Below are 13,753 nucleotides of genomic sequence, written 5' to 3'. Positions count from 1 at the left end.
GCAACGAGTCGTTAGCTGCAACCTGCATTCTAGACAAGCTTATTCCTCCGAGTTAAGCACGTGGCACGTTTCTTATGAAATCGTACGCCCACTCAAGAAAGCTCGGGTTACCCATTCATCCCGGAGACCATATGCAGTCCTTCTGTTCACGTTCAGAGTCCTCCCCTTAGGGCTGATGTAGCATCAGTGTGAGGCTCTGGCTGTCTGTGAGGCACCAATGGGATCCCTGTACAGTGGCTCAGAATTCAACTTTTCGCCTGGAGCCTGCTCTCTAGCCACTTGCCAGGGTCTATGTGTGTGTGGGTGTCTGTGTGTGTAGCAAGCTGTATGGCTTCCTTTTGTATTTTTGGCTGATTCTTCCTGGACCACTCGTGTCCCAAATCGCGTCTGTTCAGACATAGCTTTTTGGACAGGTATGGGCAGGGCCGTGCCTAGGCTTAGAGTGAGATTCCCAAGATGGTACTCATCTAACTGCTGGCAGCGTGGAGACCTGCCCTGAGAGCTGAGTCGACGGATAGCTTTAGCGTGACCCTGCGCCTTCAAGCTTGGGCTCAGGGGAATGCTGATTAGTGGAGTTGGGTCTTGGGATTTTCGCTGAAAGTAACGCTTTCACGAGGCAACCCGGGGGGATAAGGGGCTCTACTCCCAGCTGATTGCTCTGGCATTGACCAGGTCTCCAAAATCATTTGTGCGTTCAGAACCAGGGAATGGGCACGGTCAGGACCTCAACATCCAAGCTAGGGCCAATTAGGTGAGGTAGCACGTTTTCCTGCTGTTTTCCTGCCTGGTCTCTCTGGCACTAACCAGGCCTCTACCATCATGCGTGCAATCAGAAATAGGGCGTGGGCGTGGTCGGCCCCACATCCATGCCAGGGGTAGGGATTTCTTCCGGAAGACGGTAGGGTTCCATTTGATGGCAGTTTGGAGTCCTGCCCGGAGGGTGGAACTTGAGGGACAGCATCAGGTTGAGGATCTGGCTCAGGGTGGAACCCTCCGGGACAGTGCGGTCTCAGGACCCTCGGGGTCGCAGAAAGACCGGGGGTGCCTGAGTGCGGCAGAGCTCCCAGGGATCGGAGCAGGGAAGCCGGCTGCAGAGGCGGAGCCCAGGCGCAGGCTCTCAGCTCGGGGTTGCCATAAACCGTGATCCGCGGCACCGTCGGGCCCCTGCTCCTCAAGCAGGGACCCAACAAGCGGCAGATCCGGGGAGACTCACCTTCCTCCCCTGGGAGGAGCCGCGCGGGAGCACACTGCGGGGATCTGCTGGGTTTGGAGACTCCACCCGGGGTCCGGTGCCAGAGATAGAGGCGCGCGGTCGCAGGCCATGCGAGCACGGATGGCGGCTGGAGAGCGGGGAGACGGGAGTGACTGACGGCTTTTCTCTGGGGGCTCACTGAGGAGCGGGGCCCCGAGTTCTCGGCTCCTCCGGAGCGGAGATTGGGAGGCTGCCATTTTCACTCTCCGCCTCCAAAGCTGTACGGAAAGCTCGCAGGGAACAAAAGCCCCGGAGAGCAAACCCGAGCAGATTACTTAGCCGGGAGGGGGGAAGGGCGGGGCAATTCCGCCTCCGGCAGAGACATTTGGAAACCACGGCAACAGGCCCCTCCCCAGAAGATCAGCGAGAACAGCCGGCCAAGACCAAGTTTACCGATCAATGAGAACGGCAGAACTCCAGCGCCAGGGGACTACTGCACATAGAATTCATGGCTTTTTTACCATGATTCTTTAGTCTTTTAAAGTTAATTTTTTTAACTGTCTTTTTGTCTTATTATTTCTTTTTGAATTTTTCTTTTTCCCTTTTTCAACCAACATCTTATCAATCCCTTTAAAAAAAAAAAAAAAACGTTTTTATTTTTCATTTTTAGAGTCATATTCTATCCCTTCATAGTAGTTACCCATATTTTTGGCTTATATAGATAAGTTGTTCTCTCTTTAAAATTTTGAGATAGTTTCTTCTAACAGATTAAAATATACCCTAAATCTCTAGTATATGGTGCTTTCTATTCCCCTGCCTGATCACATCCTCTCCCTTTTTTTTTCTCTTTTTCTTTTTTCTTTTTTTAAATCCTCTTCTTTCTTTTTTCAAACAACTTCTTATCAATTCCTTTTATAACATTTTTTTATAATTTCCATTTTTACAGTCACATTCCATCCCTTCATCATATCAAACCTTATTTTTGTACATATATGTTTTTCTTTCTTTAAAATTTTGGGAGGCACTTTCTTCAAAAAGACCAAAATACACCCCAAATCTAGTGTGTGGTACTGACCTATATACCATATAGATCATATTTGATCACATTCTGGTTTTCCTTTTGTTGTTGTTGTTTTGTTTTGTTTGTTTATGTTTTTATCTTTTTTTTTTCTTTTTTCTCTCTTTCCCTTTCTTATCCCACTGCTTCAGGTCTTTTCTGATTTGTTTAGAGCATATTTTCTGGGGACGTGGTTACTCTGCTAGCATTTTGTTCTCTCATTAATCTATTCTCCTCTGCAAAAAATGACAAGACGGAAAAAATCACCTCAACAAAAAGAACAAGAGGTAGTACCGACTGCCAGGGACCTACTCAATACGGACATTAGTACGATGTCAGATCTAGAGTTCAGAATCATCACTTTAAAGATACTACCTGGGCTTGAAAAAATATGGAAGTTATTAGAGAAACCCTTTCTGGAGAAGTAAAAGAGCTAAAATCCAACCAAGTAGAAATCAAAAAGGCTATTAATGAGGTGCAATCAAAAATGGGGGCGCTAACTGCTAGAATAAATGAGGCAGAAGAGAGAATCAGTACTATAGAAGATGAAATGATGGAAAATAAAGAAGCTGAGAAAAAGAGAGATAAACAACTACTGGATCACGAGGGCAGAATTCGAGAGATAAGCGATACCATAAGACGAAACAACATTAGAATAATTGGGATCCCAGAAGAAGAAGAAAGAGAGAGAGGGGCAGAAGGTATAATGGAGCAAATTATAGCAGAGAACTTCCCTAATTTGGGGAAAGAAACAGGCATGAAAATCCAAGAAGCACAGAGAACCCCTCTCAAAATCAATAAAAATAGGTCAACACCCCAACATCTAAGAGTAAAACTTACGAGTCTCATAGACAAAGAGAAAATCCTGAAAGCAGCTCGGGAGAAGAGATATGTCACCTACAATGGTAGAAACATTAGATTGGCAACAGACCTATCCACAGAGACCTGGCAGGCCAGAAAGGACTGGCAGGATATATTCAGAGCACTAAATGAGAAAAATATGCAGCCAAGAATACTCTATCCAGCTAGGCTGTCATTGAAAATTGAAGGAGAGATAAAAAGCTTCCAGGACAAACAAAAACTAAAGGAATTTGCAAACACAAAACCAGCCCTACAAGAAATCTTGAAAGGGGTCCTCTAAGCAAAGAGAGACCCTAAAAGCAACATAGACCATAAAGGAACACAGACAATATATGGTAACAGTCACCTTACAGGCAATACAATGGCACTAAATTCCTATCTTTCAATAGTTACCCTGAATGTAAATGGGCTAAACGCCCTAATCAAAAGACACAGGCTATCAGACTGGATTAAAAAACAAGACCCATCGATATGCTGTCTGCAAGAGACTCATTTAGAACCAAAGACACCCCCAGATTGAAAGTCAGGGGGTGGAAAACCATTTACCATGCTAATGGACACCAAAAGAAAGCTGGGGTGGCAATCCTTATATCAGACAAAGTAGATTTTAAACCAAAGACTGTAATAAGAGATGAGGAAGGACACTATATCTTACTTAAAGGATCTATCCAACAAGAAGATCTGACAATTGTAAATATCTATGCCCCTAACATGGGAGCAGCCAATTATATAAGGCAATTAATAACAAAAGCAAAGAAACACATTGACAACAATACAATAATAGTGGGGGACTTTAACATCCCCCTCACTGAAATGGACAGATCGTCTAAGCAAAAGATCAACAAGGAAATAAAGACTTTAAATGACACACTGGACCAAATGGACTTCACAGACATATTCAGAACATTCCACCCCAAAGCAACGGAATACACATTCTTCTCTAGTGCCCATGGAACATTCTCCAGAATAGATCACATCCTAGGTCATAAATCAGGTCTCAACTGGTACCAAAGGATTGGGATCATTCCCTGCCTATTTTCAGACCACAATGCTTTGAAACTAGAACTCAATCACAAGAGGAAAGTCGGAAAGAACTCAAATACATGGAGGCTAAGGAGCATCCTACTGAAGAATGAATGGGTCAACCAGGAAATTAAAGAAGAATTTAAAAAATACATGGAAACCAATGAAAATGAAAACACAACTGTGCAAAATCTTTGGGATGCAGCAAAGGCAGTCCTAAGAGGAAAGTATATAGCAATACAAGCCTTTCTCAAGAAACAAGAAAGGTCTCAAGTACACAACCTAACCCTCCACCTAAAGGAGCTGGAGAAAGAACAGCAAATAAAGCCTAAACCCAGCAGGAGAAGAGAAATCATAAAGATCAGAGCAGAAATCAATGAAATAGAAACTAAAAGAACATTAGAACAGATCAATGAAACTAGGCGCTGGTTCTTTGAAAGAATTAACAAGATTGATAAACCCCTGGCCAGATTGATCAAAAAGAGAAGAGAAATGACCCAAATCAACAAAATCATGAATGAAAGAGGAGAGATCACAACCAACACCAAAGAAATACAAACAATTATAAGAACATATTATGAGCAACTCTATGCCAGCAAATTAGATAACCTGGAAGAGATGGATGCATTCCTAGAGATGTATCAACTACCAAAACTGAACCAGGATGAAATAGAAAACCTGAACAGACCTATAACCACTAAGGAAATTGAAGCAGTCATCAAAAATCTCCCAAAAAACAAAAGCCCAGGGCCAGATGGCTTCCCAGGGGAATTCTACCAAACCTTTCAAGAAGAATTAATACCTATTCTTCTGAAACTGTTCCAAAAAATAGAAACGGAAGGAAAACTTCCAAACTCATTTTATGAGGCCAGCATTACCTTGATCCCAAAACCAGACAAAGACCCCATCAAAAAGGAGAATTACAGACCAATATCCCTGATGAACATGGATGCAAAAATTCTCACCAAAATACTAGCCAATAGGATCCAACAGTATATTAAAAGGATTATTCACCATGACCAAGTGGGATTTATCCCTGGGCTGCAAGGTTGGTTCAACATCCGCAAATCAATCAATGTGATACAATACATTAACACAAGAAAGAACAAGAATCATATGATCCTCTCAATAGATGCAGAAAAAGCTTTTGACAAAGTACAGCATCCTTTCTTGATCAAAACTCTTCAGAGTATAGGAATAGAGGGTACATACCTCAATATCATAAAAGCCATCTATGAAAAACCTACAGCAAATATCATTCTCAATGGGGAAAAACTGAGAGCTTTCCCCCTAAGGTCAGGAACGCGGCAGGGATGTCCACTATCACCACTGCTATTCAATATAGTATTGGAAGTCCTAGCCACAGCAATCAGACAACAAAAAGACATCAAAGGCATCCAAATTGGCAAAGAAGAAGTCAAACTCTCACTCTTTGCAGATGATATGATACTTTATGTGGAAAACCCAAAAGACTCCACCCCAAAACTCCTAGAACTCATACAGGAATTCAGTAAAGTGGCAGGATATAAAATCAATGCACAGAAGTGTGTGGCTTTCCTATACACCAACAACAAGACAGAAGAAAGAGAAATTAAGGAGTCCATCCCATTTACAATTGCACCCAAAACCATAAGATACCTAGGAATAAATCTAAGCAAAGAGACAAAGGATCTGTACTCAGAAATCTATAAAATACTCATGAAAGAAATTGAGGAAGACACAAAGAAATGGAAAAACGTTCCATGCTCATGGATTGGAAGAACAAATATTGTGAAGATGTCAATGCTACCTAGAGCAATCTACACATTCAATGCAATCCCCATCAAAATACCATCCACTTTTTTCAAAGAAATGGAACAAATAATCCTAAAATTTGTATGGAACCAGAAAAGACCCCGCATAGCCAGAGGAATATTGAAAAAGAAAAGCAAAGCCGGCGGCATCACAATTCCGGACTTCAAGCTCTATTACAAAGCTGTCATCATCAAGACGGCATGGTACTGGCACAAAAACAGACACATAGATCAGTGCAACAGAATAGAGAGCCCAGAAATGGACCCTCAACTCTATGGTCAACTCATCTTTGACAAACCAGGAAAGAATGTCCAATGGAAAAAAGACAGTCTCTTCAACAAATGGTGTTGGGAAAATTGGATAGCCACATGCAGAAGAATGAAACTGGACCATTTCCTTATACCACACACAAAAATAGACTCCAAATGGTTGAAAGACCTCAATGTGAGACAGGAGTCCATCCAAATCCTAAAGGAGAATACAGGCAGCAACCTCTTTGACCTCAGCTGAACCAACTTCTTCCTAGAAACATCGCCAAAGGCAAGGGAAGCAAGGGCAAAAATGAACTATTGGGACTTCATCAAGATAAAAAGCTTTTGCAAAGCAAAGGAAACAGTCAACAAAACCAAAAGACAACCGACAGAATGGGAGAAGATATTTGCAAATGACATATCAGATAAAGGGCTAGTATCCAAAATCTATAAAGAACTCATCAAACTCAACACCCAAAGAACAAAGAATCCAATCAAGAAATGGGCAGAAGACATGAACAGACATTTTTCCAAAGAAGACATCCAAATGGCCAACAGACACATGAAAAAGTGCTCAATATCGCTCAGCATCAGGGAAATCCAAATCAAAACCTCAATGAGATACCACCTCACACCAGTCAGAATGGCTAAAATTAACAAGTCAGGAAAGGACAGATGTTGGCGGGGATGCGGAGAAACACCTACACTGTTGGTGGGAATGCAAGCTGGTGCAGCCAATCTGGAAAACTGTATGGAGGTTCCTCAAAAAGTTGAAAATAGAGCTACCATGTGATCCAGCAACTGCACTACTGGGTATTTACCCCAAAGATACAAAAGTAGAGATCTGAAGGGGTACGTGTACCCCGATGTTTATAGCAGCAATGTCCACAATAGCCAAACTGTGGAAAGAGCCAAGATGTCCATTGACAGGTGCATGGATAAAGAAGGTGTGGTATATATATACAATGGAATATTATGCAGCCATCAAAAGGAATGAGATCTTGCCATTTGCAACGACGTGGATGGAACTGGAGGGTATTATGTTGAGTGAAATAAGTCAAAAAGAGAAAGACATGTATCATATGATCTCACTGATATGAGGAACTCTTAATCGCAGGAATCAAACTGAGGGTTGTTGGAGTGGGGGGTGGGGTGGTAGGGATGGGGTGACTGGGTGATGTACACTGGGGAGGGTGTGTGCTCTGGTAAGCACTGTGAATTGTGCAGGACTGTTGAATCTCAGATCTGTACCTCTGAAACAAATAATGCAATATATGTTAAGAAAAAAAAAAAAGAAGAAGAAGAAGAACGTAGCGGGAGGGGAAGAATGAGGCGGGGGAAATCAGAGGGGTGGACGAACCATGAGAGACGATGGACTCTGAAAAACAAACAGGGTTCTAGAGGGGAGGGTGGTGGGAGGATGGGTTAGCCTGGTGGTGGGTATTGAGGAGGGCATGTTCTGCATGGAGCACTGGGTATTGTGCACAAACAATGAATCATGGAACACTTCATCTAAAACTAATGATGTAATGTATGGGGATTAACATAAGAATAAAAAAATATATATATCTTTAAAAAGAAAAAAAAAAGTCGTTAGGTTTCAAAACCCTAGCCGTTCGGAGTGCTGCCCTAGGGCTGAGCTGAGACCTAGCGTCAGAGTCATGCTCTGCCTTCCGGGCTTGGCTCAGGGGGATGCACATAGTGCTGCTGCTGAATTTTAAGCTTGGCAACAAACCGTGCTTTCAAGGTACAACTTGGGGTGGTTGTGAGTGGCCCCACGTCCTTCTAGGTTACTAGCTGACTAGTCTCGCCCTGACCGGTCCGAAATCACGCTTGCATTCAGAACCAGGAAATGGGAAAAGTCAGGGCCCACAACCGTGCCAGGGTTAGGGTTTCCTTCTGGAAGACCGTAGGGTTCCATTGGATGGCCGTTCGCAGTCCTACCCCGAAGGCAAAGCTGAGGGCTCGCATCAGGGCCAGAGGGTCTGGCTTCTGATTGGCCTCAGGGGAATGCTCAGAGGGTTGTGGACTTGTGGGATTCTCCGTAAAATCGTTCGCCCACCCTACATCCCGAAGGTACAGGTTGCACGTTAAACCTTCTGGTTTCCTGCTTGATTACCCACGTATTGACTGTGTCCCCCAAATCATTTGTGCATTCAGAACTGGGGTTGTCGTGGGGAAAGGGACACACCCATGCTAGGGTTAGGGTTTCGTTTTGGAAGGAGCAAGGGTCGATTTGGTGGCCGTTCCGAGTCCTGCCTGAGGACTGAGCTCAGGCCTAGCATCCGTGGGAGGCCCTGCTTTCCTCCGTGGCGTCAGGGGGATGCTCCTCCAGGTGCTGAGGTTTCGGTTTCCTGCTAGAACCCTGCTCTGCCAAAACATCGCGAGGCTTGTAAGCCGCTCGGTTTCCTAAAGTGTCCTTCCTGATTATTCTGACTTTGGTCACGTGGCCCAGACCCACTGTACCTTCAGACGTACGGTTGGTTGGGGCGCAGCCAGGGCTAGCGTTAGAAATTCACTCCGGGAGAAGGTGGGCGCCATTTTGAGAGCAGAGCAGAATTAGATCCTGACAACAGAATGCAGGGCGGGCATCGTCATGGAACGCGATGCCTTCTGCACATCTTTGTCCTCAGTGTTAAGGGTATGGCAGTGTCCTTAGGCAGTCACACATACATTGGAAAGAGATCTCTTCAAGAAAGAAGGTCTTAGTGGAATGACGGTTTCTCAACAGTGCTGTTTTAGGGAACAAACCTGAGCCGAAGGCAGTCGCTTAAGCAACGGAGCCACCCAGGTGCCCCGACACACATACATTCGTAAAGGCTCTCTTCAGGAAACAATTTGTTACTTGAGAGGGATTCTCGATAGTGCTTCTGGTAGGAGATACAAACGTAGGGCACTCTCCTTATGCCCTTACACAGACTTTTTTTTTTTTTGCCTCACACAGACTTCTGAAAAATGCTTCTAGCTACAGCAAGGTAATGTTACTTGGTAGACGTTTCTCTACCCTGTCTTTTCTTAGTGTTGAGTATAATGGTGCTCTCCTTAGGCTGCCACACAGACTGTGAAAAGGCTTCTCTCTTCCTGCAGCGAGTCGTTAGCTGCAACTTGCATTCTAGACAAGCTTATTCCTCCGAGTTAAGCACGTGGCACGTTTCTTATGAAACCATACGCCCACTCGTGAAAGCTAGAGTTACACTTTCATCCCGGAGACCGTATGCATTCCTTCTGTTCCCGTTCAGAGTCCCCCCCTGAGGGCTGAAGTAGCATCAGGGTGAGGATCGGGCTGCCTGAGGGGCACCAATGGGATGCCTGTACAGTGGCTGAGAATTCAACTTTTCGCCTGGAGCCTGCTCTCTAGCCACTTGCCAGGGTCTATGTGTGTGTGTGTGTCTGTGTGTGTGACAAGTTGTATGGCTTCCTTTTGTACTTTTAGCTGATTCTTCCTGGACCACTCGTGTCCCAAATCGCGTCTGTTCAGACATAGCTTTTTGGACAGGTATGGGCAGGGCCGTGCCTAGGCTTAGAGTGAGATTCCCAAGATGGTAGTCACCTAAATGCTGGCAGCGTGGAGACCTGCCCTGAGAGCTGAGTCGACGGATAGCTTTAGCGTGAGCCTGCACCTTCTAGCTTGGGCTCAGGGGAATGCTGTTTAGTGGAGTTGGGTCTTGGGGTTTTCGCTGAAAGGAACGCTTTCACGAGACAACCCGGGGGGATAAGTGGCTCTATTCCCAGCTGATTGGTCTCGCATTGACCAGGTCTCCAAAATCATTTGTGCGTTCAGAACCAGGAAATGGGCACGGTCAGGACCTCAATATCCACGCTAGGGCCAATTAGGTGAGGTGGCACGTCTTCCTGCTGTTTTCCTGCCTGGTCTCTTTGGCAGTAACCAGGCCTCTACCATCATGCGTGCAGTCAAAAATAGGGCGTGGGCTTGGTCGGCCCCACATCCATGCTAGGGGTAGGGATGTCTTCTGGAAGACGGTAGGGTTCCGTTTCATGGCAGTTTGGAGTCCTGCCCGGAGGTTGGAACTTGAGGGACAGCATCAGGGTGAGGATCTGGCTCCCGGTTTGGCCTCAGGTGCATGCTCATCGTGTTGAGGACTTTGAGGCTATCGGGTACAATCATGCTACTTCCAGGCAGTTCCAGAGGTACAAGTGGCACGTATTCCTTTTATGGTTTTGCCTAATTAATCTGGCATTGACCCAGTCTCCAAAGAGAGTCTGGGCATTGAGAACTAGGGCTGGGGTCTGGCCAGGGCCACATCCATGTTAGGCTCAGGGTTTTGTTCTGGGAGCTGGTAGGGGCCGATTTGAGGACAGTGTTGAGACCTGCCTTGAGGATTGAGCTGGGTGCCAGCTCGCGCTTTTCGTATGGACGGAGGGGCATGCTCATCGTGTTGTGGCCTTTTAGGTTATGAGTAAAATTCATGCTCCCTGGAGACATCCCGAGGGTGCAAGTGCCAGGTACTTCTTTGGGGTTGTGGCCTGATGCTTCTGACACTGACCATGTCTCCAAGATCCTTTGGGCTTCCAGACTTATGGTTGGGGCATGGTGAGGGCCACGTTCATAGTAGGGTAAGGTCTCATGCCAAAAGACGTTAGGTTTCAAAACCCTGGCCGTTCGGAGTGCTGCCCTAGGGCTGAGCTGAGACCTAGCGTCAGAGTCATGCTCTGGCTTCCGGGCTTGGCTCAGGGGGATGCACATAGTGCTGCTGCTGAATTTTAAGCTTTGCAACAAACCGTGCTTTCAAGGGACAACCTGGGGTGGTTGTGAGGGGCCCCACGTCCTTCTAGGTTACTACCTGACTAGTCTCGCCCTGACCGGTCCGAAATCACGTTTTCATTCAGAACTTGGAAATGGGAAAGCTTAGGGCTCACAACCGTGCCAGGGTTAGGGTTTCCTTCCGGAAGACCGTAGGGTTCCATTGGATGGCCGTTCGCAGTCTTACCCCGAAGGTAAAGATGAGGGCTCGCGTCAGAGCCCGAGGGACTGGCTTCTGATTGGCCTCAGGGGAATGCTCAGAGGGTTGTAGACTTGTGGGATTCTCCGTAAAATCGTTCGCCCACCCTACATCCCGAAAGTACAGGTTGCACGTTAAACCTTCTGGTTTCCTGCTTGATTACCCACGTATTGACTGTGTCCCCCAAATCATTTGTGCATTCAGAACTGGGGTTGTCGTGGGGAAAGGGACACACCCATGCAAGGTTTAGGGTTTCGTTTTGGAAGGAGCAAGGGTCGATTTGGTGGCCCTTCCGAGTCCTGTCTGAGGACTGAGCTCAGGGCTAGCATCAGTGAGAGGCCCTGCTTTCCTCCTTGGCGTCAGGGGGATGCTGCCCCAGCTGCTGAGGTTTCGGTTTCCTGCTAGAACCCTGTTCTGCCATAATATCGCGAGGCTTGTAAGCGGCTCGGTGTCCTAAAGTGTTCCTTCCTGATTATTCTGACTTTGGTCACGTGGCCCAGACCCACTGTACCTTCAGACTTACTGTTGGTTGGGGCGTAGCCAGGGCTAGCGTTAGAAATTCACTCCAGGAGAAGGTGGGCGCCATTTTGAGAGCAGAGCAGAATTAGATCCTGACAACAGAATGCAGGGTGGGCATCGTCATGGAACGCGATGCCTTCTGGACATCTTTGTCCTCAGTGTTAAGGGTATGGCAGTGTCCTTATGCAGTCACACATACATTGGAAAAAGCTCTCTTCAAGAAAGAAGTTCTTAGTGGAATGACGGTTTCTCAACAGTGCTGTTTTAGGGAACAAACCTGAGCCGAAGGCAATCGCTTAAGCAACGGAGCCACCCAGGTGCCCTGTCACACATACATTCGTAAAGGCTCTCTTCAGGAAAGAATTTGTTACTTGAGAGGGATTCTCGATAGTGCTTCTGGTAGGAGATACAAACGTAGGGCACTTTCCTTATGCCCTCACACAGACTTTTTTTTTTTTTTTCTTCACACAGACTTATGAAAAATGCTTCTAGCTACAGCAAGGTAATGTTACTTGGTAGACGTTACTCTACCCTGTCTTTTCTTAGTGTTGAGTATAATGGTGCTCTCCTTAGGCTGCCACACAGACTGTGAAAAGGCTTCTCTCTTCCTGCAACGAGTCGTTAGGTGCAACTTGCATTCTAGACAAGCTTATTCCTCCGAGATAAGCACGTGGCACGTTTCTTATGAAGCCATACGCCCATTTAAGAAAGCTAGGGTTACACTTTCGTCTCGGAGATCGTATGCAGTCCTTCTGTTCCTGTTCAGAGTCCCCCCCTGAGGGCTGAAGTAGCATCAGGGTGAGGCTCTGGCTGCCTGTGGGGCACCAATGGGATGCCTGTACAGTGGCTGAGAATTCAACTTTTCGCCTGGAGCCTGCTCTCTAGCCACTTGCCAGGGTCTATGTGTGTGTGTGTGTCTGTGTGTGTGACAAGTTGTATGGCTTCCTTTTGTACTTTTAGCTGATTCTTCCTGGATCATCGTGTCCCAAACCGCGTCTGTTGAGACATAGCTTTTTGGACAGGTATGGGCAGGGCCGTGCCTAGACTTAGAGTGAGATTCCCAAGATGGTAGTCACCTAACTGCTGGCAGCGTGCAGAACTGCCTTAAGAGCTGAGTCGACGGATACCTTTAGCGTGAGCCTGCGCCTTCAAGCTTGGGCTCAGGGGAATGATGATTAGTGGAGTTGGGTCTTGGAGTTTTCGCTGAAAGGAACTCTTTCACGAGACAACCAGGGGGGATAAGTGGCTCTACTCCCACCTGATTGGTCTGGCATTGACCAGGTCTCCAAAATCATTTCCCTTTTAGGTTTTGAGTAAAATTCATGCTCCCAGGAGACATCCCGAGGGTGCAAGTGCCAGGTATTTCTTCGGGGTTGTGGCCTGATGCTTCTGGCACTGACCAGGTCTCCAAGATCCTTTGGGCTTCCAGACCTATGGTTGGGGCATGGTCAGGGCCACGTTCATACTAGGGTAAGGTCTCATGCCAAAAGACGTTAGGTTTCAAAACCCTGGGCGTTCGGAGTGCTGCCCTAGGGCTGAGCTGAGACCTAGCGTCAGAGTCATGCTCTGGCTTCCGGGCTTGGCTCAGGGGGATGCACATAGTGCTGCTGCTGAATTTTAAGCTTTGCAACAAACCGTGCTTTCAAGGGACAACCTGGGGTGGTTGTGAGTGGCCCCACGTCCTTCTAGGTTACTAGCTGACTACTCTCGCCCTGACCGGTCCGAAATCACGTTTGCATTCAGAACCAGAAAATGGGAAAGGTCAGGGCCCACAACCGTGCCAGGGTTAGGGTTTCCTTCCGGAAGACCGTAGGGTTCCATTGGATGGCCGTTCGGAGTCCTACCGCGAAGGCAAAGTTGAGGGCTCGCATCAGAGCCCAAGGGGCTGGCTTCTGATTGGCCTCAGGGGAATGCTCAGAGGGTTGTGGACTTGTGGGATTCTCCGTAAAATCGTTCGCCCACCCTACATCCCGAAAGTACAGGTTGCACGTTAAACCTTCTGGTTTCCTGCTTGATTACCCACGTATTGACTGTGACCCCCAAATCATTTGTGCATTCAGAACTGGGGTTGTCGTGGGGAAAGGGACACACCCAT

This window comes from Mirounga angustirostris, unplaced genomic scaffold (genome assembly GCF_029215605.1).
Source record: "Mirounga angustirostris isolate CCGP_5_RB_7025 unplaced genomic scaffold, mMirAng1.0.hap1 SCAF_13, whole genome shotgun sequence".
Taxonomy (NCBI): domain Eukaryota; kingdom Metazoa; phylum Chordata; class Mammalia; order Carnivora; family Phocidae; genus Mirounga; species Mirounga angustirostris.
This window is presented reverse-complemented; position numbering follows the sequence as displayed.